The sequence below is a fragment of the Mobula hypostoma genome, unplaced genomic scaffold (genome assembly GCF_963921235.1).
Source record: "Mobula hypostoma unplaced genomic scaffold, sMobHyp1.1 scaffold_36, whole genome shotgun sequence".
Lineage (NCBI taxonomy): Eukaryota > Metazoa > Chordata > Chondrichthyes > Myliobatiformes > Myliobatidae > Mobula > Mobula hypostoma.
This window is the reverse complement of record NW_026948187.1, coordinates 2260089-2286733: the sequence shown is the minus strand read 5'-3', so window position 1 is coordinate 2286733 and position 26645 is coordinate 2260089. Positions and strand designations below refer to the sequence as shown.

At 45.5% G+C, this 26645-nt stretch overlaps 1 long non-coding RNA gene and 1 other non-coding gene across 4 annotated transcripts in view; one reads left to right on the top strand and one right to left on the bottom strand.

Annotated features, from left to right (window-relative positions):
* The window catches only part of LOC134341630 (uncharacterized), a 364862-nt gene that overhangs the window by 90026 nt on the left and 248191 nt on the right, over positions 1–26645 (top strand). The gene's annotated exons all lie outside the window — the stretch shown is intronic.
* On the bottom strand, positions 21292–21380 carry trnap-ugg (transfer RNA proline (anticodon UGG)). The gene is given in 2 exon segments: positions 21292–21327; positions 21345–21380. It is a non-coding gene; the product is annotated as a tRNA-Pro (tRNA).

Below are 26645 nucleotides of genomic sequence, written 5' to 3'. Positions count from 1 at the left end.
AAAAAAATTATACTTTTATTCAAAACTGCGAAAAATACCTAGTCTACAAAACCAAAGCAGGAACCCTCAAAATATAAAAAAAAATAAATCTGTAAGCTAAATAATAAAACAACAACTTTAAACAAAATAAAGCCGAAAAGCAAGTTAGAAATACAAGAGAATAGTGCGTTAATTAGTCCTTATCAGAGGGAGACAGATTGTCGAGAAAGCTTTGAACTTCGTCCGGAGTTTTAAAGAAACGACAAGATTTATCCGCCAGAACAATTCTCAGACACGTTAGAGCCCTTACGATAGAGTTCTAACATCTGTGGTTTAAAAGCCATCCGTTCCCTCAATACTTCCGGGCTGAAATCTACAACGAGGCGAAATCTGAAACTTGGAAATTCGATCATACCTTTCCGCCGAGCAGCTAGTATTTCTTGTTCCTTAATTTGAGCATAGTGAAAGCGGTCAATGATAGGTCTTGGTTTAAATTCTTTGGAAAGTTTGCGGTGTAATGTTCGATGCGCACGATGTAGCAGTGGAGGGGAATCCACAACTTCTGGAAGAAACACATCCATTAACAATTTAGAAAAGTATTAAGTAGGATCGTCCGTCATAACATCTTCGGAAAGCCCGATTATTCGCAGATTCTGTCGCCGATAACGATTTTCAAGATCGATAACTTTGATTTATAACGTTGCAACTGCTGAGTTGTCGAAGCCAGTTTTTTTCTCGAGAGATTCAACTTTTCGGTCCCTATTTAGACCAGCTTCATCTGGCTTTGAAATTTTAATATTTTGTTGATCGACTTCGCGTCTGAACGATTCAACGTCATCCTGAATCGTCTTCAAAACTTCTTCAAACACGGCAAACCTTTGGTTAAGTGTACCTTCCAGAAGCTTCGACATTGTTTCAAAGGTTAATGGAATTTGCTTAGATGCTTTGGGATGGCCATCTTCTTTTCTCGTTCCCGCCGGAATCATTCCCGTTTTTAACCTTTCGTCCTCTGGTCACTATTTTCAGTAAGTTAAAATCGAAGTTCAAAGGTATCTTTGTGGTATAAACCCTTTAGTGTAGGTAGAGATAACGTAATTCAGGGTGATTACAGGTAAAGGAAGTAAAGGGAATGGAGGGAAGCCAAAGTGTACCACACGCCATGAGGGCCTCCTGGAGAGTATGGATTTAAATTAATATCATTTGCGAGAATGAGTATAAAAGAGCGCATAGGTATTTGATCTAGAAGTCAGAAGCGTGATGTTCATCTAATTAATACAATGAGCATTAGTAGTAAAATGGAACGAACTCAGCCAATCCATTGGGTTGGTGATTTTAGCCAACAGTGGTGTGGTCCAATATTCGGCAAAATGCAAGTGGGGCACTGACGGTGATCTGCAGCTTAAAGTTCTATCTAGAAGCAAAATTCCGATCCCGGTAAGCATAGAAAGTAGATATCCTCCACGACCACGGTTTCCAATTGCACTATCCAAATTTTCCACTGCACAAGCTGAGTGACTGAATCCACGATAATACACACGAGGCGCGGTATACAAGATGGCCTCCACTGGCACGAAAAATGCGGAATCAAGTCCAAAGGTTTCTATCAAAAATGCAGCTAAAAATGCAAAAATGCCTCCAATGGCGCAAAAAAATGTGGAATCAAGTCCAAACGTTTCTATTAAAGATACAGCTAATAGAGCGAAAATGTACAACTCAGCTACTTCTAGAGTTGATAAAACACATCTAACCGACTAAAAATCATAATAAAATCACGAATTAAAATTAGAATTAAAAGGAGTAATCCTTCAAAATAGAGAGCCGAAGCAAGACAGGTCCGCTCACGCCGATATTTCTGCAGCAATATGGTGCGCATTGGAGCTGCTTGTGAAGTTAGATTGTAGAAGGAAATTTGGGATCCACGCAATGGATCCATCAAACCTGCAGCAGAAATTGACATGATTAGTAAGAAGGCATGTGGTGTGTTGCCCGAGGTGGTGGCAGAGGAAGATCCCCTAGGAAACTCCTTGATAAGCGTATGGAGGTCTTTGGGGGAGAGAAGATACAGATTGATCTTAAAATAGGTTATAAAGTCGTCACAACATCGCGGAACGTAGAGTTCTATATTGAAACGAACGCTTACGTATATTAGTGTTTTCAAGGAAATGTATGAAGTATTATAATATTCTACAACACCCTTAGGTATGAGGATCCAATACCCTGGACAAATTCTTGTTTCATTTACCGGGCCTATAGTGCTTGCAATCTACATGATGCTTCCCGAAGAGCTCTCGGACAATCATCCAACACCAACCAACCCACGAGTGAGTACCAGCTGAAAGCTGACAATAGGCTGTACTGTGTCTGCCCCCTCCCCCCACCAATCTCCAGAGAGGCAGGTATTCAGGAAGGAGCCCTCTATAATAGTCTGATAGTTACTTCTTTATTAGCTGCTGAAATCAGACACAAGTGCTTGACCAGGAGGAAAAACTGGGGTAGGTTCAGGTGTTTGAGATTAAGGCCCAGAGATGTGTCAGCACAGAATAAGATCAATGTTTTCCAGCGGGGTGTGGAATTCAGTACCTCAAGACGCTTTTGGTGTCCATTATGAAGGAACAGTTTTGGGGGTACTAAAATGCACACAGTACAAAAGTATGAACATAGCATGCTTACCTTAACGGGAAAACATGCCTGACAAATATGTAGGTATTCTTTGAGGAAACCACGGGCCGGTCTGAACAAAGGCTGGGAAGTGTATGATAAATCAATGTATCTGAATCTGAACCTGAGGTAGATGCAGTGAGCCACAGCGGGAGCGTATCTAACGGATTGTTTAAGCCCCGGGATACTAAAGGGAGAGGAGTTGTAGGGACTGCGGGGGGGAGTATCGCGGGTCCGGAAGCTGGGCGGTAGGTGGAACTGCAAAGTGATCTCAGATATGATTTGGCACCTGATTGAATGGAAGGACAGGGTCGAGAGAGGGGGTAGGGGGCTGCTGAATCGTAATTTTTCTTTTCCTATTTTACGGTGTTTGCATGTTTCAGGTGTTTATCACTCGTTTCCCAGTGACGGATGTGTTCGCCAGGAGTATCCGCGGGTCTCTCTATACTGTCGTAGCTGACTTCAACCGCACTCTCACTGAGCAGAATGTCCATGTCAACAATTCCAACTTCTTCATTTCTTACTGCACGGGGTAAGTCACACAGCGAAGCATTTAGTTGGGTCTTTTGTGCGATCATTGACCAACGGGCTGAGGATCTTCTCTCACAATGTTTTCTAGAAGGAAGGTTACCCGGCAGCATAATCAACACCGTCCTAGAATGTGCTGGGACAGCCCGCAGGCGTCGCCATGTTTCCGGAGCCAACACATCATGCGCACAGCTTCCTCATCCGAACCCACAGTTTCCCAATATCCAATGACAGCAGAATGTCTCTACACAGGACAACCCCACTCCCGTAGTGTGAGGCAAACTTACTCCAAGGGTGAATCCACCACTTCCACCACGTCACCAATAGCAAACAACTTAACCCCATATAGATACAGCACTGGAAAAATGAAACATGAGATTTCACCCAGGTTAACCACTAGCCTCTCTTCCCTCTCCCTATCCCTCCATCGAGCAAATAATCTCAATGTCATTCCTGGTCTTCCGAGGCCACGGACAGCGCAAAGCAGAGCCACCATGTAGTGTCCCGTTTTGGACGCTCAGACAAAGTTAGTCAGCATCTTTATCCCACTTTCATGCAAAGTTACATCTTGTACTGTCGGATTCAGACCATTATCACTGTCCCATCTAAAGACAACACCTCGTATGAACGCACGATGAATCTCCGTTTTGTCAGAGGCGGCATTGTGTACGTCCTGTTGAGCTGACAGTGAACCACGTCTCTGAGTTCACCTCGCTGCACCCGACGGAGGTTTCTTCAGATCCTGGTTTACAAAGCCAATTAGCGGCCAAAGGCTCGGAATTGGCAAGTAAGTGCATTTGGTACATTGTCTATGTGAGCGAGGCGATAAAGAGATCAGAGGCAATGTATCGTTATGGTGCTCACGCTGACAGAGGGTGGAAATTCTCCCGTGGTGAATCCCCTCACCTCATGCTGTTCTTTCAAAGGGAAGGGACCGTTTGACCGGCTGTGTCATGGTCCAGTCCGTGAAGTCCGCATGCCAGTTCACGGTCCGGTCCGTCGATGCCTTACTCTGGGTTTTCCTCTTTTCGCATGTTCTATTGGGTGCCTTAATTGAGGCACCTGATTCTCTTTTTGGGGCTGGCACATAAATACCTCTGTAGACCAAAGATTCCCTGTTGGACTGTTCCATTCCCCTTTCTTCTGAATTCTCGCCTGCAACCTCGTCAGTATCCCCATAAATTTCAACCGCCGGAGTGAGACCGGAGCCTTGCCACGCCAAGATAAGGAACTATCTATCGTTGAGTTTGGAACTGTCTCTTTGTGTCCCCGTGTTTAGTGTCTGTGTTCTGTGTACGAATCCCGGCCCTACGTCCTATTCCCAAGGAGGAGTCCTGGCTCTGTGTTCTGTGTACCTGCGCTCAAGTCCAAGGCTCTGTGTACCTGTGCTCAAGTCCAAGGCTCTGTGTACCTGCGCTCAAGTCCAAGGCTCTGTGTACCTGCGCTCAAGTCCAAGTTTCCGTGTTCCTGTGCTCAAGTCCAAGGCTCTGTGTACCTGCGCTCAAGTCCAAGGCTCTGTGTACCTGCGCTCAAGTCCAAGTTTCCGTGTTCCTGTGCTCAAGTCCAAGGCTCTGTGTACCTGTGCTCAAGTCCAGGCCTCTGTGTTCCTCTGTTCCAAGACCAATTCCAACTGCCCGTGTTCCAGCCCTGTCCAAGTCTGAGCTTCGTGTCCTCATTTAGTTCTGGTGCGTCTTCTAGTCCATGTTCCTCGCCCAACCCAGCAGTTCCTCGCCCAACACAGCAATTCCTCGCCCAGCCCAGGAGTAACTCGCACATCCCAGGAGTACCTCGCCCAGCTCAGGAGTTCCTCACCCAGCACAGGTCTGGGGGTACCTCGTCCATTCCTGTATCACGTCCTGTACCTGCGATGATCCTAGTCACGAGTCCCAGCGTAGACCCGCGTTCCGGTTCCGAGTTCTTACCAAGAACCAGGTTCCGGGTCCTTGTCCTGGCTCTCGTTCTGGAGTTCCCTGTTCTTGGTCCAGGTTCCTTGTTCCTAATTCCACGTCCGTGTCCCGTGCTTCTAGCCCAAGTTCAAGCCCAGGACCTGAATCCTAGTCTCGTTCAAGGCCTGTGTCAATTTCCAGCGTCGTTTCTTCCCAAGTTCCCTGGCATTCATAATAAAAATAGTCTAGTTCCTGGAACTTCAGTGTCTGTGTCATTCACTTGTGTCAGCTCTCAACGCCCCGCTTGCAACAGAACAGCCCAGTAATAAATGGACACAGCGACGCAGAAACTGACGTTTAACTCTCGCCATTCTGTGTTCCCTCCTGTTGAATACCCCCCTACCCGCCTGGGTCGTCCATAGTCTAGAAAAGTCAGTAAGGTCGCCAGGAGGCTGACATAGAGTGGGGCTGGAGGGGGAGGGGGTACACTGTCATGGTCCGGTCCGTGAAGTCCGCATTCCGGTTCATGGTCCGGTCCTTCGATTCATTACTCCGGGTTTTCCTATTTTCCCTTATTCCATTGGGTACCTTAATGAAGCACCTGATTCTCGTTTTGAGGCTGCCACATAAATATCTCTACCAACCGAGGATTCCCTGCTGGACTGTTCCCTTCCCCTTCCTTCTGAATTCTCGCCTGCAACCTCTTCAGTAAAGTTCAACCGCCGGAGAGAGACCGGAGCCTTGCCACGCCATGATAAGAAACTATCTATCGTTGAGTTTGGAACAGTCTCTTTCTGCCCCCGTGTTTAGAGTCTCTGTTCTGTGTACGAGTCCCGGCCACTCGTCCTGCTCCGAAGGAGGGGTCCTGACTCTGTGTAATGCCCCTGCCCTAAGTCCTGTCCCAAGGAAGGGTCATATCTCTGTCTTCCGTGTACGAGTCCCGGCCCTGCATCCTGTTCCAAAGGAGGGGTTCTGACCCTGTGTTCCGTGTTCCTGCGCTCAAGTCCAAGGCTCCATGTTCCTACGCTCAAGTCCAAGTCTCCGTATTCCTGCGCTCAAGTCCAAGGCTCTGTGTTCCTGTGTTCCAACACCAAGTCCAGCCGCCCGTGCTCCAGCCCTGTCAAGTCTGAACTTCGTGTCCTCATTCAGTTCTGGTGCTTCTTCCAGTCCATGTTTTTCGCCCAGCCCAGGGCTGGGGGTAACTCGTCTTGTGCTGGGTGTACCTCGTTCAGTCTTGTGGTCATGTCCTGTTCTTGCCAAGATCCTAGTCCCGAGACCTGGCCTAGACCCAGGTTCCAGTTCCGAGTCCCAACCAAGAGCCAGGTTCTGGGTCCTTGTCCTGGCTGTAGTTCCGGAGTTCTGTGTTCCTAGTCCAGGCTCCTTGTTCCTACTCCCACGTCCAGGTCCCGTGCTTCCAGCCCAGGTCCTAGGCCAGCCCTTCTCTCCTAGTCTCGTCCAGCGCCTGTGTCAATGTCCAGCGTCGTTTCTCCCCGACTTCCCGAGCATTCTTAATGAACATAGACCAGTTCCTAGAAATTCATTGTCTGTGTCTTGCATTTGAGTCCCCTCCAAACGCCCCACTTTCAACGGGCTGTTTTCGGCTCTAAATGTGAATGCCCGAATGTGGTTTGAACACAGAGCCCTGCAATAAATTTTTAATGTTTTCAGATGTTTCTGACGGATTTCTTTGTCAAGATCTCCCCTATACAAAACACTGCGGGCTTGAGACTGTTCTATCACGTACTACAACATAATCCAAAGTTTCACCCTCAATAATGACTGAAAAATTTCATCAACAGGTAGCAGTCCACTTCCTCGTTAATACTTCCTTTTCAAAATAATATCCTACTGCCACTTTCTTAATTTAACTATCTGGAAGAGCTTGTTCTTTTAATTTAACTATCTCAAGATCGCTACCCTGCTCTTCTATCATCTCCTTCCGAGATTGTCATGGGTAACAACCTCATCCGGTACATCAGTCTCCTTACCCATAGCTCGGGTTAAAACACAGGAAGTATCCGTGTTAGAATCCCTCTGTGTTTCCTCAGCAATATGCTTTATTGTCGAATGTACATCAGGAAAAAACTTGTCCATTAGCTGCGTCATTCCCTAACAACAGGGCAACATCATTCATAGGTAAACTAGGTTGTAGTCCTACTTTAACAGGTCCTATAACTAACACTGACCTTAAATTAACTGCATATAAATATACCAACGTAAGGGCACTTCCAAATCCTCGTATATAAGTCACCTCAGTAGTGTCGGACACATCACTAATTTTAGAACACTGTCTCATATTAGTGATTGAGAAGCTCCAGTATCTCTAAGTATTTTTATTGGTACAGGAGTGGATCCCTCTTTCAAGGATACAATCCTTCAGTTATAAAATGCTCTTATCTCCTCTTAACTCGGTCAGACTCTAACAAAACTTCATTTGTATTTTCTGAACCCTATGTCTTTACAGGTTTTTCAATATGTTGCACACAAGTATCTGAGACTGCTTCCATCTCTTTCTTCTTCAATCGAAAGCAATTAGCTATTACGTGACCAGGTTTCCTACAATAATTGTAAATAATACCAAAATGTCTTTCCTTCACATGTCTCCCTTCATCCTTACCGTTCTCACGAACTTCTGATTTAATTTCTGGTGTACTTTGACTCTCTGTGATATTTTTCCTTTTAAATGTTCAACCTGTAGAACATTTACTCTTATGAATTAAAGTATATTCATCAGCCAATTTAGCAATCTCCTGCAATGTAGCAGTGTCCCTTTCATTTAAATATGTCCTCACTTCAACAGGAATGCCTTTTAATTCCTCCTACAAAATCAACTCCTTTAATTCATTATACTCCCCATTCACATTTTTAGAGGAAACCCATCTCTCAAAAATACACACATTTCTCGGAGGCAAATTCCACATACGTTTTTTTTTCCCACTAGTTTCTTCAAATTTCTGAATGTCTCTCTGTACTCTTCTGAAACCAGCTCAAACTCCTTTAATATAGACTGCTTTACAGTATCATAATCAAGTGCTTGCTCAGCATTTAATTGGGTCTAAATTTGTTGTGCCTTTTCTTTAATTACACTTTGTAACATCACTGGCCATTTCTCTTTCGGCCACGCTGAACACAGAACCAAAGTTTCAAAATGCTGGAAATATTTATCCACTTCTGTCTCATTAAATGCAAGAGCCAAAACAACCTCACGACTTGCTACAAACTGTTTCCTAGAACCAGAAGATCGATTTTCCATCTTCAATTTCTCCATCTCCAGTCCAAATTTCCTCAGGTTCTCAGTTTCTCTTTCAGCCATTTCCGCTTTAAATTTCTGAAACTTTATCTGTTCAAGATGTAACTGCATTTCGAGTGTACTCATTAGAAACCTTCCCAACTCCTCCTCATCAAACGCCCCCAAACTCACATAATGCTCAGCGATTTCCTGAATTATGGGTTTAGTTGTACCCTTTGTAATACCTTTAAGTTTCTACCTTTCAGCAATCTCCGACACCTCAGGTTTACTCGCATTCACTAAAACCTCCGGGTTTAGCGTTTTCATAAACTCGTCAACATCCATTGTTGCCGAATACCACTCACACCACAATCAAACAAAAGAATCAAGTATATTCCCTTTTCCAAATCAGATTTGATACTTAAACAAGCACTTAAACTCAAAATCGGAACATCTCCTGAAGAGCCCACAATTAATGTCACGTGATCGGCAACAATGAATATATCGAGTCAAGATTTATAAACAAACAAATATTTATTAAATTCTGATATACAAAGAAAAAAAAAACGAAAACCCTAACCGGAAGTAAACGGCTATGCGGCCATTCGGTAAACCTCTATTCAGTTCCAAAAGCAATCAAGCAAGACCAGTTCTTAAAGCCATAATTTCAAACACAGTTCTTCGAATGGCAAATTTTAAAGTCCAATAGATTTATACAGTCAATTAGTAGAGATTTTCATGAAGTAACGAATTCCTCGAAGACACGACGTCACTGCCACTCCCAGTCGGATCCTGCCTTTTCCACAGGATTCACGGAGACGGAAACAAAACAGTTTTAAAGGCACCGACCTTCCTTCGTAGAAGAATCTTACACAGCCTTTCTGCCACTTTTAGTAGAGGCTATCTCATGCAGATCACTCTTTCTTGAACGAATTCAATAATTGTCAATCCTTTCCAAGTCCGTCGAACGTCTCCCTCAGGGTCCCGTCTTCACTCTGCAATGTTACTGAAAAGATACATTAACAAACCGGGCAGCGATTGCCAAACTGCCGGTCCAGACTTCTGTACCTTAAGTTAGAACATAAAACTCCGTTTAAAATCAAAACTACGTCATACTGCAAATAAGCAGCAGAGCGGAGTATCTCATTGACGTTCTAACTGGAAAACTAACTGCGTCACCAGGGGTCTTCCCCTTTTATACCCGTGGTGAACATGTCATCATGTGACCTCACATGGGCGGGAAAATTACACCAGGTGACCTCCATAAGACCATTGCATAATTCTCAGAAGAAGGTCACAAGATCTCCCTGAGGTATGTAACAGGTGGCAGTGATAAAGGAAGAGATAGTTAGAGTCAACTGGATTATGTGGGGTCTCTAATTCTTTTTTTTTTCCCACAACCACAGGAACTCAGTGGCGTTCATTGATTTGATGCAGGGGTAAGTGACAGGGAATGTTGCGACTGTGATTGGGTCAGTTAATAAATCAGAGGCGCTGCAGTAGCAGGTGGGTGCTCATGCTGACGGTCGGCCAGGAACAGAAAATATAGAACACCAGACCTCTATGTTCGCCCTTTAGTCTTTGATTGTTGCCAGCTCAAAACCTTCATTCCTACAGAGCCGTCTTCTTTATTTTCTATTAACCATGCGACGAAGAGTCTCTTAAATGTACCTGATAGATATATCTCTAACAGGACTCCTGACACCGCTTTCCACACACTCACCATTATGTGTAAATACATACGCTTGGAAGCCCCTATACATCCCTCAAATCACTTTTAAATTATATCCCGTAATTAGTTATTTCCACACTGGGAAAAAAAGTCTTTGGCTATGCGCTGGATCTATGCCGTTTAACTTGTACAGCCCTCTGCAGTCGTCTTTCACCCACTTCGCTGTAAAAGGAAAAGCCATAGCTCGCTAAATCTATCCTCAAATGAATATCCCTCTAGTCTAGGCAACATACTGGTAAATCTCCGTTGTTCTGCTTCTAAAGCTGTCACGTACTATCTGTAGTATGCGACCAGGACTGCGCACAATATCCAAAGTTTAATTGAGCGGCAACGTTACCTCGCGCCTTTGAACTCAATCCCTCGACGATTGAGGCCAACACCTCATACACTTTCTTAACAACCTGTTCAACTTGCGCGTCAACTTTGAGGAATCTATGGACGTGAAACTAAAGGTGACTCTGTTCTTCCACACTGATAATGAGCCTGTCATGAACGTTGCATTTTGCATTCAAATTCAACTTTGCAACGAGTATCACTTCACACTTTTCCACATTGAGCTCAGCTTTGTCAATTTTCAGCCCAACTTTGCATTTCTGATAACCCTGTTGTAACCTAAAACACAATCCACACTACCCGGAAATGTCATCTGGAAATGGACCAGCCCAATCACCCGTTTCCCGAACAGATCTCTGTGGAACACCACCGTTCATCGAACTCCAAGCGAAATACCCTCCACCTGCGACCGCACTCTGTTTACTGTGGGTAAGCTAGTTCTATATACAGCAGCCATGTTTCTCGGACGCCCATAACTGAGAAGGTTTTGCTAATGTTTTCATCAGTGTGCTTTGTATAATAATTTAGAATTTGATTCCATTCCTGAGACTTGTCCTGCTCCTCTCACAGCTATGCTGACTATCCCAGACCTGACTACCGTTCTTCAACTGTCCGGAAATACTATCGAAATATATCCTCTGACAGTTTGACCGCAGGAACGTTGGGCCCAGTGGTCTGTAATTCCTAGCGTTTTCCCTGTTTCTTTCCTTGATCAAGCGAATAACAGTTGGCAAAGTCCATCCTCTGATACTACTGCAGTAGTCAGAGGACACAGAAAGGTCATCACCGAAGGCACAGCAGTATCTTCCATCCCTTCCGGTAGAAAAGTGGGGTACCAGGAAATGATGTATCGTAATGTTCCCGAAATTTTCAGCTCATCCTCTTTCTTAACATCGATATGTTCAAGCATATCGGCCTGTTCTATGTCATGCTCACATTTCAAAAAATCGCTCTCAGTTGTGAACACTGAATGAAAATATCCATTAAGAACCTTGCCTAGGCACATGTTTCCTCTGCTATTCCTGATCTGTCCTACGCAGTCATCCGTCTGTTCATCTCATAGGAGTAAAAGGCATTTGGGTTTATAAGCTCCTGCCTGACTACCTTGTAATTCATTAGAAACCTGTCTGATCCCTGCTTCCTAAATCTGAAGTCTGCTTCTTTCTCCCTCTTGACTATGTCCTGTCATCCATGACTCCTTCACTCTACCATTGCCGAACTTGTCTCAAAGGGACGTACCTATCTAGAAGAACATTCTAGTGCTTCCTCAAAAAAAAAGTTCCACATTTCAGTTGTGCATTACCCTGCGTATATCTCTTCCCAATCTACGTTTCCAGTTTCCTGACTAATAGCAACGTAATTCGCTCTCCCACTAATCAACTATTTTATAATACTGTCTCATCCCATCCTCATTTAATGCCAGGGTAAAGAATAGAAGTAATGGTCACTGTCTATTATCCATTCCACTGTGGATGATCTAGCATTTACCAACGTTGCACTCCATCTGATAGACCTTGGACCACTCACTTAATCAATCTATATCGCTTTGCGACACTCCATATCCTCCATGCAATTTGATTTTCCACTCAGTTTAATGTCATCAGCAAATTTGGCTACGTCGACTCCTGCGGCATCCCACTCACCACTGACTGTCAAACTGAGAAAAACCCGGTTATATCAACTCCCTGCCTTCCATTGGTTAACCAATCCCACTATTCATGCCAATACACTTCCTCCGACTCCATGCATCCGTATCTTATTTATAAGTCTCTTCTGCGGCATCTTATCGAACGCCTTCTGGAAATCCAAGTGTACGACATCCACCTGTTCCCCCCTATCCACTGCAGTCATTATGTCCTCAAAGAACTCCAGTAAGTTTGTCAAACAGAACCTGAACTTTCTGAATTCATGCTGCGTTTGTCTAATGGAACCACTCCTCTCTGAAAAGGGATGCTGACAAGCGTCAGAGTGAGATGGTAGAGGGATGTCAGACAGGAGACCGGTAGGAAGAATGATCAGTAAGTTTGCAGTTGACACTGAAATTGCCGCTGTGGTCGATAGTGGAGAAAATTGTCTGAGGTTACATCGGGTAGTAAGTCAACTGGGGAAGTGGGTCACAGAATAACTTAGGCAAGTAGAGTGTGGTGCACTTGGGGAGTTAAACCGACAGAGAACTTACACAGATAATGGATACCTTTGGATAAAGGTAGATGGATCGATGGGAAGGGAGACACAGACAGAGAGATGGTGAAAAAGATGTCTGGTCGGTTGTCCTGCAGCAATAAAATCATTGGCATCCAGAGTTGGGAGGTCACCTGACAACTGTTCATCATGTTGGTTGGACTTCACCTGCAGGATTGTGTACACCTGTGGTCACTATTATATTGAAGGGATGTTGTGATTTCGCTTGTGAGGGCGGAGAAAAGAATCCCATGGGCGTAGGAAGTCATGCTACAGACAGGGGAACTTCTAGAGTTGGAATCTCGAGAAATATGTCACCTGTGTAACGAACCTGAGGCGATTAGGGAGCTGGAGGTAAAGGAACCCCTTGGAAGCAGTGATCATAATATGATTGAATTCAGTTTTAAATTTGAAAAGTAGAAGCTGGTATCAGGTGTATCGAAATTTCAGTGGAACAGGGGAAATTACAGAGTTATGAGAGAGGAACTGGCGCAAGTCGATTGGAAAAGTAAGCTATATGGAGACACGGCAGAGCAGAATTCGATGAAATTCCTACAAGAAATAAGGAAAATGCAGGAAAAATATATTCCAAGAAAAAAGAAAATCATGAATGGAAAAATGGCAGAAATGTGACTAACGAGAGAGGTTAAGGCAAAATTAAAAGCAAAAGAAACGGCGTACAGGGAAGCAAAAATTAATGGGGAAAATGAGGACTGGAAGACTTTTAAAAACTTACAGAAGAAAACTAAGGAAGTCATTAGGAAAGAAAAGATGAATTATGAAAGGAAGTTGGCGATTAACATAAAAAGGATACGAAGAGGTTTTTTTTTAATATATGAAGAGTTAAAGAGTGACAAGAGTAGATACGGGACCGATTGAAAATGATGCTGAAGGAATTATAATGGATAACAAAGAGACGGCGGAGGAACTGAATGAGTATTTTGCATCAGTCTTCACAGTGGAAGACAGGAGCAATATACCTGATAGCCATAAGTATCAGGGAATAGAATTAGGTACAGACAAGATTACTAGAGAGAAAGTGTTTGGGAGGCTAAGTGGACTAAGAATAGATAAGTCTCCAGGTCCGGATGAGGTGCACCCAAGGGTTCCGAAGGAGGTGGTTTTGGAGATTGGGGAAGCATTGGAAATGATCTTCCAAGAATCAATAGTCTCTGGCATGGTTCCGGAGGACTGGAAGGTCGCAAATGTAGTCCCGTTATTTAAGAAAGGAGGGAGGCAGCGAAAAGAAAATTACAGACCTATTAGTCTGACACCGGTAGTTGGAAAGATATTGGAGTCCATCCTCAAGTTGGAGATTATGAAATACCTCGAGGTGCATGACAAGATAGGCCGAAGCCAGCATGGTTTCATGAAGGGAAGATCCTGCCTCACCAACCTATTGGAATGTTTTGGGGTATCCTCGATTAAAGTTGACAAGGGAGAGGCTGTGGATGTTGCGTTTTTGGATTTTCAAAAGGCCTTCGATAAGGTGCCGTATATGAGGATGCTTAATAAGATGAGAGCCCATGGAATTATAGGAAAGATATTTAAATGGGTGGAGCATTGGCTGATAGGCAGAAAGCAAAGGGTGGGAATAAAGGGATCCTATTCTGATTAGTTGCTGGTTACTAGTGGTGTTCCTCAGGGGTCGGTGTTGGAGCCGCTTCTTTTTACGATGTATATCGATGATTTGGATTATGGATTAATTGGTTTTGTGGCTAAATTTGCGGATGACACCAAGACAGGTGGAGGAGCAGGAAATGTTGAAGAAACGGAAAGGTTGCAGAGAGACTTAGTCAGTTTTGGAGAGTGGGCAAAGAAATGGCAGATGAGATACAACGTTGACAAATGTACGGTTGTACATTTCGGAAGAAGAAATAATCGGGCAGATTATTATTTCGATGGGGAGAAATTTCAAAAATCGGAAGTGCAAAGGGACTTGGGGGTCCTCGTGCAGGATGCCCTAAAGGTTAACCACCAAGTCGGATCGGCGGTAAGGAAAGCGAATGCTACTTTGGCATTCATTTCAAGAGGAATAGTGTATAAGAGTAAGGAGGTGTTGATGAGGCTCTATGGGGCATTAGTGAGACCTCATTTGGAATACTGTGTGCAGTTTTGGGCCCCCTATCTTAGAAAGGATATACTGATGTTGGGGAGAGTTCAGAGAAGATTTACGAGGATAATTCCTGGAATGCAGGGGCTAACATATGAGGAGCGTTTGTCGGCTCTTGGACTGTATTCATTAGAGTATAGAAGAATGAGAGGGGATCTCATAGAAACAATTCGAATATCGAAAGGGTTGGACAGAGTAGATGTGGAAAGGTTGTTTCCCTTGGTGGGTGAGTCCAGGACAAGAGGCCATAGACTTAGAGTTAGAGGGTACCCAGTTAAAACAGAGATGAGGAGAATTTATTTTAGACAGAGGGTCGTGGATTTGTGGAATTCCTTGCCACATACAACTGTGGAGGGCCGATCATTGAGGGTGTTTAAGGAGGAGATTGACAGGTATCTAATTAGTCAGGGTATCAAGGGATATGGGGAAAAAGCCAAAAATTGGATAGATGGGTGAATGGTTTAGCTCATGGGGGAGCTGCGGAGCAGACTCGGTGGGCCGAACGGCCTACTTCTGCTCCTTTGTCTTGTTATTTTGTGATCTTGTGATCTTTCGCATTTGTGACGCCGAATCTCCAACACTCGCCCGTTTAAACTCCGCCATTTATTTTATTTTATTTTTTTTGCTCTTTGGAAGGCGTCCGATTTACTGATGATGAGAACAACCCCTTCAGTAAAGGGACTGCTCTTCCACTCTCAGGAGCATTTCCCTCAACTTTATGCTTTATCTTTCAGTCAGGAGATATGGCTCGTTTCCACTGACCGATTCGACTGCCCGGTCCCGTGAGGCCAAAGAGGACGCTTTGGATCCTCTGCTTGCTTCTTGTTAAACATCGCGTTCTACATGTTGTCCACTGTTAATTCACTCCCAACACCGGCACTCGGTAATCACAGCACTGGCCTGTCCACCCGGCATGACATCGAATATCCGTGACCAACCCGTGTGGCATCATCACCCACTCTCACAGCTAACACAGGACTATCGCACCGTTGTAAAGTGATGTGGCCCAGAAATGACATTTCCTTGTCGGCCTGGGACGTCTTGTCACGATTACAAGACAGATGTGACGCTTCCTTGGATCTCTTTCATTCCCGGTGTAACAGTACGATAGGGAACACGTCAAAAACCGCAAGTACACCCAGATTGAAGTTTGGGGTTCGAGTGGATGTCTGTGTCTTCTCTGCGAGTGCACGGATGAAAGCCAAGAGGCGCGGGCCACTTCGGTCTTTCCGCACGGGGTGTCGGCGCCGGAGCGGTGTAGACACTGGGCCGAACAGCCAGTGGATGTTTGATGTGATCCAACTCCTGTCTCGATGTAACTGTAATAACTCTTCTGTTCTCTGATGATAAAAAGGATTCTAATATTTCGTTGTTCACGGCATGTGGCCGCTCCTTCTCTGATCTCACTACTGACCACACTGCCTTTCTGATATCTGCCCGCGGTGCTATAGCCATTTCCCAAGTTTACTGCATGAATCAATAAAACCGACGCTGTTTGTATTAACTTGGTCTGCATCTCTTGACAAAAGCTCTCTGCTGTCAATTCCGGCTGGTCATTGGGAGGGTACGTTCAGCCCCACCAGGAGTAGCCAATCCCAGGGCAGAGGAAACAGCGTGCTGACGTACCCCACACTAACAGCTCACCCTTTTTCCCTCCCAACGCTGAGCCACTCTGTGGGAAACTGCCAGCTGCTAGTGACGCCGCCCGGGGTGCGGCGAGGGACGTGGGGGACCGGAGCGGTACACCGTCAGGGAGAATACGAGCAGTGACATTACTAACATGGGCACAGCCCATATGGTCCCTCCCACCATATTGGTATCACATGCCGTGAGGGTAGACATGTCTGAATTGATGGCTTTGATAATCAGAGCGCTGGAGGATAACCTATCCGTGGGGTAATGCCAGACTTACCAGCTATCATCGGACAGACGCCATACCTACGACTATCCCCCTGTTAACCACCTCCATCCTTTCGCAGGGCTGTCAGGCTACTCGGGGCGAGGCACCGAACCCATAACCGAATCACACAGAGAGACAGTGACATCTGGAATGGAAGGTGTGAGAATCAGGGACCAGGGACACTAAGAATCAGCGCGTGGAAAGCGGGCATTCGATGAGGGGCCAGGGAGCGGCGTGGTGTGGGTGTTGGTGGGGGTGATGATAGGGTCGGTGGGGGTGATGGTGGGGTCGGTGGGGCTGATAATTGAGTGTTTAGGGAGAGAAAGAATCGGGGAGAAGAGACGGTGAAGGGCACGGAGACGTAATCGGTAACAGATCTGAGAAGGGGCATGTGGCTGGCCGTGGCTGTGGAAGTGATTGCGGGGGTGGGGGGGGGGGTGAGTTCGAAAAGTTTGATTACCGAGAGTCCCGGGAGGGAGCGCCGCCTGTTTGTTGGTGGATTTAATATCACTGGCACATTTCCAGACACGTGTTGTCTTCTGGCACTAATACAGCAAAATACGAAGTTTTAAAACTAAGTTACATTGAGAAACATATATTAATATTAAATATGTATTTTTCAATGTATATGTAGTTCATAAAGAGAGGGAAATTATGTAGGCGTACATATGGGCTCATTTTCCATTCTGAAATTTGATGGCGGAGGTAAGATACTGCTTCTGAAACGTTGAATGTGGGAGTTCAGGTTCATGACGGTAGCAAGGAGAAGAGGGCGGTTCTTGGGAGATGGGGATACTTCGTGATCGATGCCGGATTTCTGATCATCGCCTGTTGAAGATGACTTTGGAGCTGGAGAGGACAGAGCCCGTAATCAATTTGACTGAGACTGCATCTCTCTGTAGCTTTTCAGATACTGCGCAGTTGCCCCTTGAGGAAGGGATGGAGAGTTGGAGGGTTGATCACTGAGAGTTCAGGGAGGAGTAACAGTTCTGGGAGATTAACTGTCCGCCCATCCCGCTAACACAGTGAGGGACGCGGAGCAAACTCGCTGTCTGCGAACTGCAGCGTACGGATGCACCGTCCCTGCCGGTTGTTCCGGTGTTTTCAGTAGAGCACAGCACAGGAGGGAAATCGGCCCCTAAAATCAGCGCTGGCAATCTCCATGACCATGGTTAATCATCCCATGTCTCAGCTCCTTTTCCCCATCATTTAAATATGCTCCCGTCTCCACTGTAACTATACCTTATGACCCGTTGCATACACACCACTGTACCATCTCTGGGTTAGAAGATTTCGGGGATTCAGCTACATGAGAGAGCAAATGACCCTCTGTCGCGCTCAACCCTGAACATGGTTCAGCTCTAAACCAATGTGAAATACCACCCTCACTGGCCATACCGCTGCCGAAATTCTGCTGCGTCCTGCATTCGTCACTCACCCCCTCCCTGGGAAATACCCTTCCCCCAATCCCTTCGATTTCCATCTTGTGCTGACACTATGTGATGAGACACGTCTTGTCGGGTTACCTCCCCAGTGACCTTCCGGTCTTGCCGGGCTTTAGAAAATAAGAACATATAGCAAAAGTTCTGAGCCAATTGGACCAGCTAGTCTGCTCCGACTCATCATCGTGGCTGATGCACTTTCTCTCTCAGCCCTGTCTTCTGTCTTCTCGTAACCCTTCATGCCCCGATTAATCAAGAATCTATCAACTTCTGCCTTAAATATGTCCAATAACTAGGCCTCCACATGTGCCTCAATGGAAACGATCCCGATGATCCATAAATTTGAGTTCCTGCCTCCTACACCAGTCCCTCAGCCACACACGCACCTGTCAGATCATCCCATCCTTACCTTCACTGGAGGGCGCACAGACACTGGTCTAGATATAACTACTTGAAGCTCCATAAATATCTCTTCAGTGTCTACTTATTTTCCCATGTATATTACTGGTCGTAGGATGTATCCTGGCTTCAGGTTGCTTACACTCCCCCTTGAGGTTGCTGTGAACCCGATCAGAGACTTCCCTGCCCAGGCGCCTGGGAGAAACATACCAACCATGTGCCACTATCGAGTCGACAGAATCTGACCTCCGTTCCTCTGACTATCTGATCTCCTATCACCACTGCAGTCCTCTTCATCTCTCTGCTCTTCCATGCTACCACAGTGCCAGAAACCAGATCACTGCGAAGGGTTCCGGCCCGAAACGTTGACTGATCGTTTCCACGGATGCTGCCCGACCTGATGGGTTCCTCCAGCGTGTTATGAGATCAATGCGACCACCTGCCCCAAACCCTGGAGCAGATATGTTTATCAGGGACGCTGGAGGTATCCCGGAATCCTACATCTAACGCACAGACCAAGTCCAGAGGAGATGCTCCTGACATTAAGTTGCTGCACAAACACATTTATTTATGGGGTAACGCACGCCAAGTTCAGGCAACAGTTCATCAGTGTAAAGCAATATCCGTTCATGTCAATTATTCAATTAATTGATAAACGTAATATCAAAGTTCTTCTCGGAGGCAGTCACCATGTTTTCTATCTTGACGCTACAGAACTGGCGGTCATCAGAGAACATGGCAGCAGGTAGAATAAATGTGCTTTAGAATCCGAGAGTGACAGAGCACGTCAGCAGAATCTTCTGCAAACGCTGCTCCCAACCTTTACCTCCTGCCAATTAATAAACACTTCCTTCCTTTTATTTTTTTTCATTATATCCCCGTTCTCGCCACAACCACATTACGTTCGGTAATGAATCCCATACTCCAGTGTAAATTTCCAACGGTCAAGTGACCGACAAAGCTGTGGCTTCCTGTGACATGGAGGAAAAGGAAAAGCGAGCGGAAATACTGCCGTCACGAGGCGAACGGTCGGAATTCGCTCAGAGCAGTCCTGAGATCAGATCGGGCCTGGTTCGTGCTCGGATTCTGTGAGTAGCACAGCAAAGAGATTTAGCTGATTTCATTCTAAATCAGTAGGCCCTTCAACACGCTATGACCAGACAACATCCAACTGCACAGAGGTCCTAACTTCATCGTTCGAGTTCACCTGTCTCCAGTGAGTTGGTATCAACTTTCTGATGTGTTTACCTGAACAGGGAATGACGCAAAGAGGTCCTATTCTCATCTAAAGAAAGTCTCAAGTGACTTGCATGACATAGTTAGGAAGGTGTCTTTCTGCTTCATTTCCCAGAGTGTTCATTAGGAGGTAACAAAGAATTTTAATGAACGCAGCATGGTAGAAACCATCAACACGCAGTTTGGTAAGGCATTGAGTCAATGTCCGATGGTTAATGCAGACGGTCAAATGACAAGGGACATGACCATTAAACCACAGGATATCGGAGCAGTATTGTGACCCTCGGTCCATCGTATTCCTCCAATTTTCCATCGCGGGCAATCTGTTCCACAACCCCAACCTCCTTCTCTTTCCCAAAAACCTTTAGTCCCCTGACCAATTAAGAACCTATGATCCTTTTTCTGGAAATCACCCAATCGACAGATGTACCTTGAAAAGACTTCTTAACAGGCCGCATCACTGTCTGGTATCGGGGCGGTGGAGATTGAGGGGTGCTAATTCACACGACAGAAAGTTGTAAAATTGGTCAGCACTATCTTGGATACTAGCCTCCGTGGTATCCAGGATATCTTCAAAGAACAGTGCCTCGGAAATTATGATGGCCCTAGTCCCCGAAGGCACGCCCTCTTCTCGCACTCACTCTCAGCGATTCAGGAGCCAAATCTTCCCCTCTGCCATCCAATGTCTAAATGGACATTGAACTTATGAACCTCACTCTTTAATCTGTTTTGCTCTATTTTTTTTAATAACTGTTTAATATACATAATATGTTTACTCTAATTGAATGATTGATTGAATTTTATTTCTGTATTTATCATGTATTGATTGTATTGCTGCCGCTAAGGTAACAGATTTCTCGACATATGTCCCAGATATTAAACCCGATTCTGATATTGATTCTGAAGCAAGTCACATCCGTAAGACAGATGTTGGTGAAGATCAGAACTGAGATTCTCAATCTGGATCAGAGAAAAATGAATTCAGTGTTAAAATTCCAGCTCTCGAAATCCCAAGCGTTTGGCACAATAATGTGACAAGAATGAGCAGTTTCGCTCACCTAATTTCTGCCCGCACCGATTCGAAACCCCAGAAAATGTATATACCGATATTGTATGCAAGTTAGAGCCACCTGTGTCCTGGTCAGAGCAAGGGAAGAGGTTAAGCAATGTAATTTCACTTGCCAGTTTCTTGTTCTTCCACATAAATGTCTACAGCGCTCGTCGACATGCAGATCCATAGTTTTCCAAAGACTGGCTGTGCTCTTTCCATTTTACACGTATTTCCACAATAGAGTGTAACACCAACACAACCTCCCAACTCCTACACTGACCTCCTAAGGCCAGCGTGCCGAACACCTTTCCCACAGTTTCTCTGCATATGAGACGGTTTTCAGCAAAGTATGCCCTTCTGCGACTCTCTCTCTCTCTCTCTCTCTCTCTCTCTCTCTCTCTCTCTCTCTCTCTCTCTCTCCTTGCTGATTTGCACTCCCCGGGGCTCTACCATTCATAGAATAAATACTCAGCTGTTTTGAAATTCCACAATGTGATACTTCAAAATTACCCACCTTGAAAACTATTTCCAATTCCTTCGTCAGTGTTTCTGTTTGATATAGCCATTTATCTCGTGCGTCAGTGCAGAAATCGTGAAGCAAATCGCTGATAGTATCCAATAACGGGGCTCGTCCGGGATTTGAACCCGGGACCTCTCGCATATTCAATGCTTTTTCACCCAAAGCGAGAATCATACCACTAGACCAACGAGCCCACGTTCGCAGACTGCGTCGCAGCTGAACTCCGAAGCCACTTAAAGTTAATTGGTGGAAAACCCATTCTCCTTTCCGTTGATGAGAGGAGAGCCTGATGTCGAAATATGTTGGGCCCGTATTTCTTTGAGATTACGAGTATTTGCTACTTCATTCAGTCAAAATAAGAATATAACGGGCCCTGATATAGAGCAGGTCAGAATGCATTTGCCAGTGGAAGGGAACCAAACAAGGGACGTTTGTTTAAAACTCAATTCCGAGCAGACTTTTCTTGCATAGGGTGATGCTGCTCAGCGATTCCCTGCCCCGGCTGCTGGTGGACGGTTGATAATTGAATGATTTCAGGCGGGTGTACAGAAGTACTTGTTTCATGAACAGCACAGTCGTTTGATACTATTGAGACTTGGTTGCAGAAGGAAATAATACTCCACAATCTGATCAGTGTTCCAGGGATACACTGTTTTAGACATGACAGAGCAGGGGTGTGACGAGTCAGGGAAAATGTCAGGGCATTATTCCAACAGGACAGGATGGGGAGTTTGACTACTGAGGATAAATCGGTGGAACTAAGGGATCAGAAATGAGTGACCACATTAGTGGGATTATATTACAAGCCACTCAATAGTCAGTTGGATTTAGAGGAGCAGACTACTACAAGAAACATAAGGTGGTTTTAACTTTCCACTTATTAACTGGGATATCTATAGTGTAAATGATCTTGAGGTGGATAGATTGTGTCAAATGTGTTCAGCAAAGTTTCCTTCATCAGTACGTAGAAGTCCCAGGTCTCCCTGATAGAGAGTATGCGATACTTGATCTGCTGCTGGGGAATGAGACGCAGCCGGTCATGTTTGTTTACGGGAACGAGTTTGTTATTTCGAAGCTCAACCCACCACAGAAAGTTTGCAAAGGGCTAGCCGGATTCGGACCCAGAACCACTCGCCTTGAAGTTCGGGTCTTTAGTTTAAAGGCAACAAGGGTGCAGATTGTGCTGCTCCTCAGTTGACATTATAAATCACAGAAAGGCCAGTTTTCATGTTATCAGAAAGGATGTGGCAAGTGCCGATTGGTACAGGTTGTTTTCTGGTAAAAGTATGATTGGCATGTGGGAGGCCTGCAAAGATGAAATTTTGAGAGAACAGAGTATGTCTGACCCTGTCAGAATAAAAACAGCAAATATAATAGATGTTGGAAACCTTGGTTTACAAGAGATATTCAGGTCTTGGGTAAGAAGAGGAAATGGGTGCATAGCAAGTGGGGGATGGAAGGAACAAATTAGATACCTGAGTATAGGAAATACCAGAGAACAATTAAGGAGGAAATCAGAAGGGCTAAAAGAAAGCATGAGCTTGCTCTAGCAGATTAGGAGAAAGATAATTCCAAGGAATTCTACAGCTATGTGAAGAGCGAAAGGATAGCAATGGACAAAACTGGTCTTCTTGAGGATCTTCCATTCATGGGGCCAAAAAAGATGGGAGAATCCTACATGTCCATTCTCGTAATAATTCTAAGTGTTTATCAGACAACCGGCTTCCTCACAGCTACCAGGTCCTCCACTCATTATCTACAAACTTGGCACAAGGTTATCAATTCTGCCATCCAAATCACTGACTTATTATAACCATATAACTATATAACAATTGCAGCACGGAAACAGGCCATCTCGGCCCTTCTAGTCCATGCCGAACTCTAACTCTCACCTAGTCCCACCGACCTGCACTTGGCCCATAACCCTCCATTCCTTACCTGTCCATTTAACTGTCCAATTTAACTTTAAACGACAACATCGAACCTGCCTCAACCATTTCTGCTGGAAGCTCGTTCCACACAGCTACCACTCTCTAAGTAAAGAAGTTCCCCCTCATGTTACCCCTAAACTTCTGCCCTTTAACTCTCAACTCATGTCCTCTTGTTTGAATCGCCCCCATTCTCAATGGAAAAAGCCTATCCACATCAACTCTATCTATCCCCCTCATAATTTTGAACACCTCTATCGAGTCCCCCCTCAACCTTCTACGTTCCAAAGAATAAAGACCCAACTTGTTCGAACTTTCTCTGTAACTTAGGTGATGAAACCCAGGTAACATTCTAGTAAATCTTCTTTGTACTCTTTCTATTTTGTTGACAACTTTCCTATAATTCGGTGACCAAAACTGTACACAGTACTCCAAATTTGGCCTTACCAATGCCTTGTACAATTTCAACATTACATCCCAACTCCTATACTCAATGCTCTGATTTATAAAGGCCAGCATACCAAAAGCCTTCTTCACCACACTATGCACATGAGATTCCACCTTCAGGGAACTATGCACCATTATTCCTAGATCCCTCTGTTCTACTGCATTCTTCAATGCCCTACCATTTACCACTTTTGATTAGTTCAACCAAAATGTAGAACCTCACATTTATTAGCATTAAACTCCAACTGCCATCTTTCAGCCCACTCTTCTATCCGGCCTACATCTCTCTGCAGGCTTTGAAATCCTACTTCATTATCCACAACTCCAACTATCTTCGTATCATCAGAATACTTACTCATCAAATTTACCACCCCATCATCCAGATCATTAATGTGTATGACAAATAACATTGGACCCAGTACAGATCCCTGAGGCACGCCACTAGTCACCGATCTCCTATCTGACAAACAGTTATCCACCAATACTCTCTGACGTATTCCCATCCTGCCACTGCTGAATCCATTTTACTACTTAAATATTAATACTAAACGATTGAACCTTCCTAACCAACCGTCCGTGTGGGACCTTGTCCTTGTCAAAGGCCTTACTGAAGTCCATATAGACAACATCCACCGCTTTACCCTCGTCAACTTTCCTAGTTACCTCTTCAAAAAATTAAATAATATTTGTCAAACATGACCTTCCACGCACAAATCCATGTTGACTGTTCCTAATCACACCCTGTCTATCCAGATAATTATATATACCATCCCTAAGAATACTTTCCATCAATTTACCCATAACTGACGTCAAACTCACAGGCCGATAATTGCTAGGTTTATTCTTAGAACCATTTTTAAACAATGGACCAACATGAGCAATACGCCAATCCTCCGGCACCATGCCCTTTTCTAATGACATTTGAAGTATCTCTGTCAGAGTCCCTGCTATTTCCACACTATCTTCCCTCAATGTCCGGTGGAATATCCTGTCAGGACTAGGAGACTTATGCACTCTTGTATTCCTTGAAAGCGCCAGTACTTCCTCTTCTTTAATCGTCATACTTTCCATAACCACCCTTCTTGTTTCCTTTACCTTACACAATTCAATATCCAGGCAACACACATCAAAGTTGCTGGTGAACGCAGCAGGCCAGGCAGCATCTATAGGAAGAAGCGCAGTCGACGTTTCAGGCCGAGACCCTTCGTCAGGACTAACTGAAGGAAGAGTGAGTAAGGGATTTGAAAGCTGGAGGGGGAGGGGGAGATGCAAAATGATAGGAGAAGACAGGAGGGGGAGGGATGGTGCCGAGAGCTGGACAGGTGATAGGCAGAAGGGGATACGAGAGGATCATGGGACAGGAGGTCCGGGAAGAAAGACCGGGGGGGGGGTGACCCAGAGGATGGGCGAGAGGTATATTCAGAGGGACAGAGGGAGAAAAAGGAGAGTGAGAGAAAGAATGTGTGCATTAAAAAGAGTAACAGATGGGGTACGAGGGGGAGGTGGGGCCTAGCGGAAGTTAGAGAAGTCAATGTTCATGCCATCAGGTTGGAGGCTACCCATACGGAATATAAGGTGTTGTTCCTCCAACCTGAGTGTGGCTTCATCTTTACAGTAGAGGAGGCCGTGGATAGACATGTCAGAATGGGAATGGGATGTGGAATTAAAATGTGTGGCCACTGGGAGATCCTGCTTTCTCTGGCGGACAGAGCGTAGATGTTCAGCAAAGCGGTCTCCCAGTCTGCGTCGGGTCTCACCAATATATAAAAGGCCACATCGGGAGCACCGGACGCAGTATATCACCCCAGTCGACTCACAGGTGAAGTGATGCCTCACCTGGAAGGACTGTCTGGGGCCCTGAATGGTGGTAAGGGAGGAAGTGTAAGGGCATGTGTAGCACTTGTTCCGCTTACACGGATAAGTGCCAGGAGGGAGATCAGTGGGGAGGGATGAGGGGGACGAATGGACAAGGGAGTTGTGTAGGGAGCGATCCCTGCGGAATGCAGAGAGGGGGGGGAGGGAAAGATATGCTTAGTGGTGGGATCCCGTTGGAGGTGGCGGAAGTTACGGAGAATAATATGTTGGACCCGGAGGCTGGTGGGGTGGTAGGAGAGGACCAGGGGAACCCTATTCTTAGTGGGGTGGTGGGAGGATGGAGTGAGAGCAGATGTACGTGAAATGGGGGAGATGCGTTTAAGAGCAGAGTTGATAGTGGAGGAAAAGGGGCTTCCCTTCCTCCACTATCAACTCTGCTCTTAAACGCATCTCCCCCATTTCACGTACATCTGCTCTCACTCCATCCTCCCACCACCCCACTAAGAATAGGGTTCCCCTGGTCCTCACCTACCACCCCACCAGCCTCCGGGTCCAACATATTATTCTCCGTAACTTCCGCCACCTCCAACGGGATCCCACCACTAAGCATATCTTTCCCTCCCCCCCTCTCTCTGCATTCCGCAGGGATCGCTCCCTACACAACTCCCTTGTCCATTCGTCCCCCCCATCCCTCCCCACTGATCTCCCTCCTGGCACTTATCCGTGTAAGCGGAACAAGTGCTACACATGCCCTTACACTTCCTCCCTTACCACCATTCAGGGCCCCAGACAGTCCTTCCAGGTGAGGCATCACTTCACCTGTGAGTCGACTGGGGTGATATACTGCGTCCGGTGCTCCCGATGTGGCCTTTTATATATTGGTGAGACCCGACGCAGACTGGGAGACCGCTTTGCTGAACATCTACGCTCTGTCCGCCAGAGAAAGCAGGATCTCCCAGTGGCCACACATTTTAATTCCACATCCCATTCCCATTCTGACATGTCTATCCACGGCCTCCTCTACTGTAAAGATGAAGCCACACTCAGGTTGGAGGAACAACACCTTATATTCCGTATGGGTAGCCTCCAACCTGATGGCATGAACATTGACTTCTCTAACTTCCGCTAGGCCCCACCTCCCCCTCGTACCCCATCTGTTACCCTTTTTAATGCACACATTCTTTCTCTCACTCTCCTTTTTCTCCCTCTGTCCCCCTGAATATACCTCTTGCCCATCCTCTGGGTCACCCCCCCCCAGTCTTTCTTCC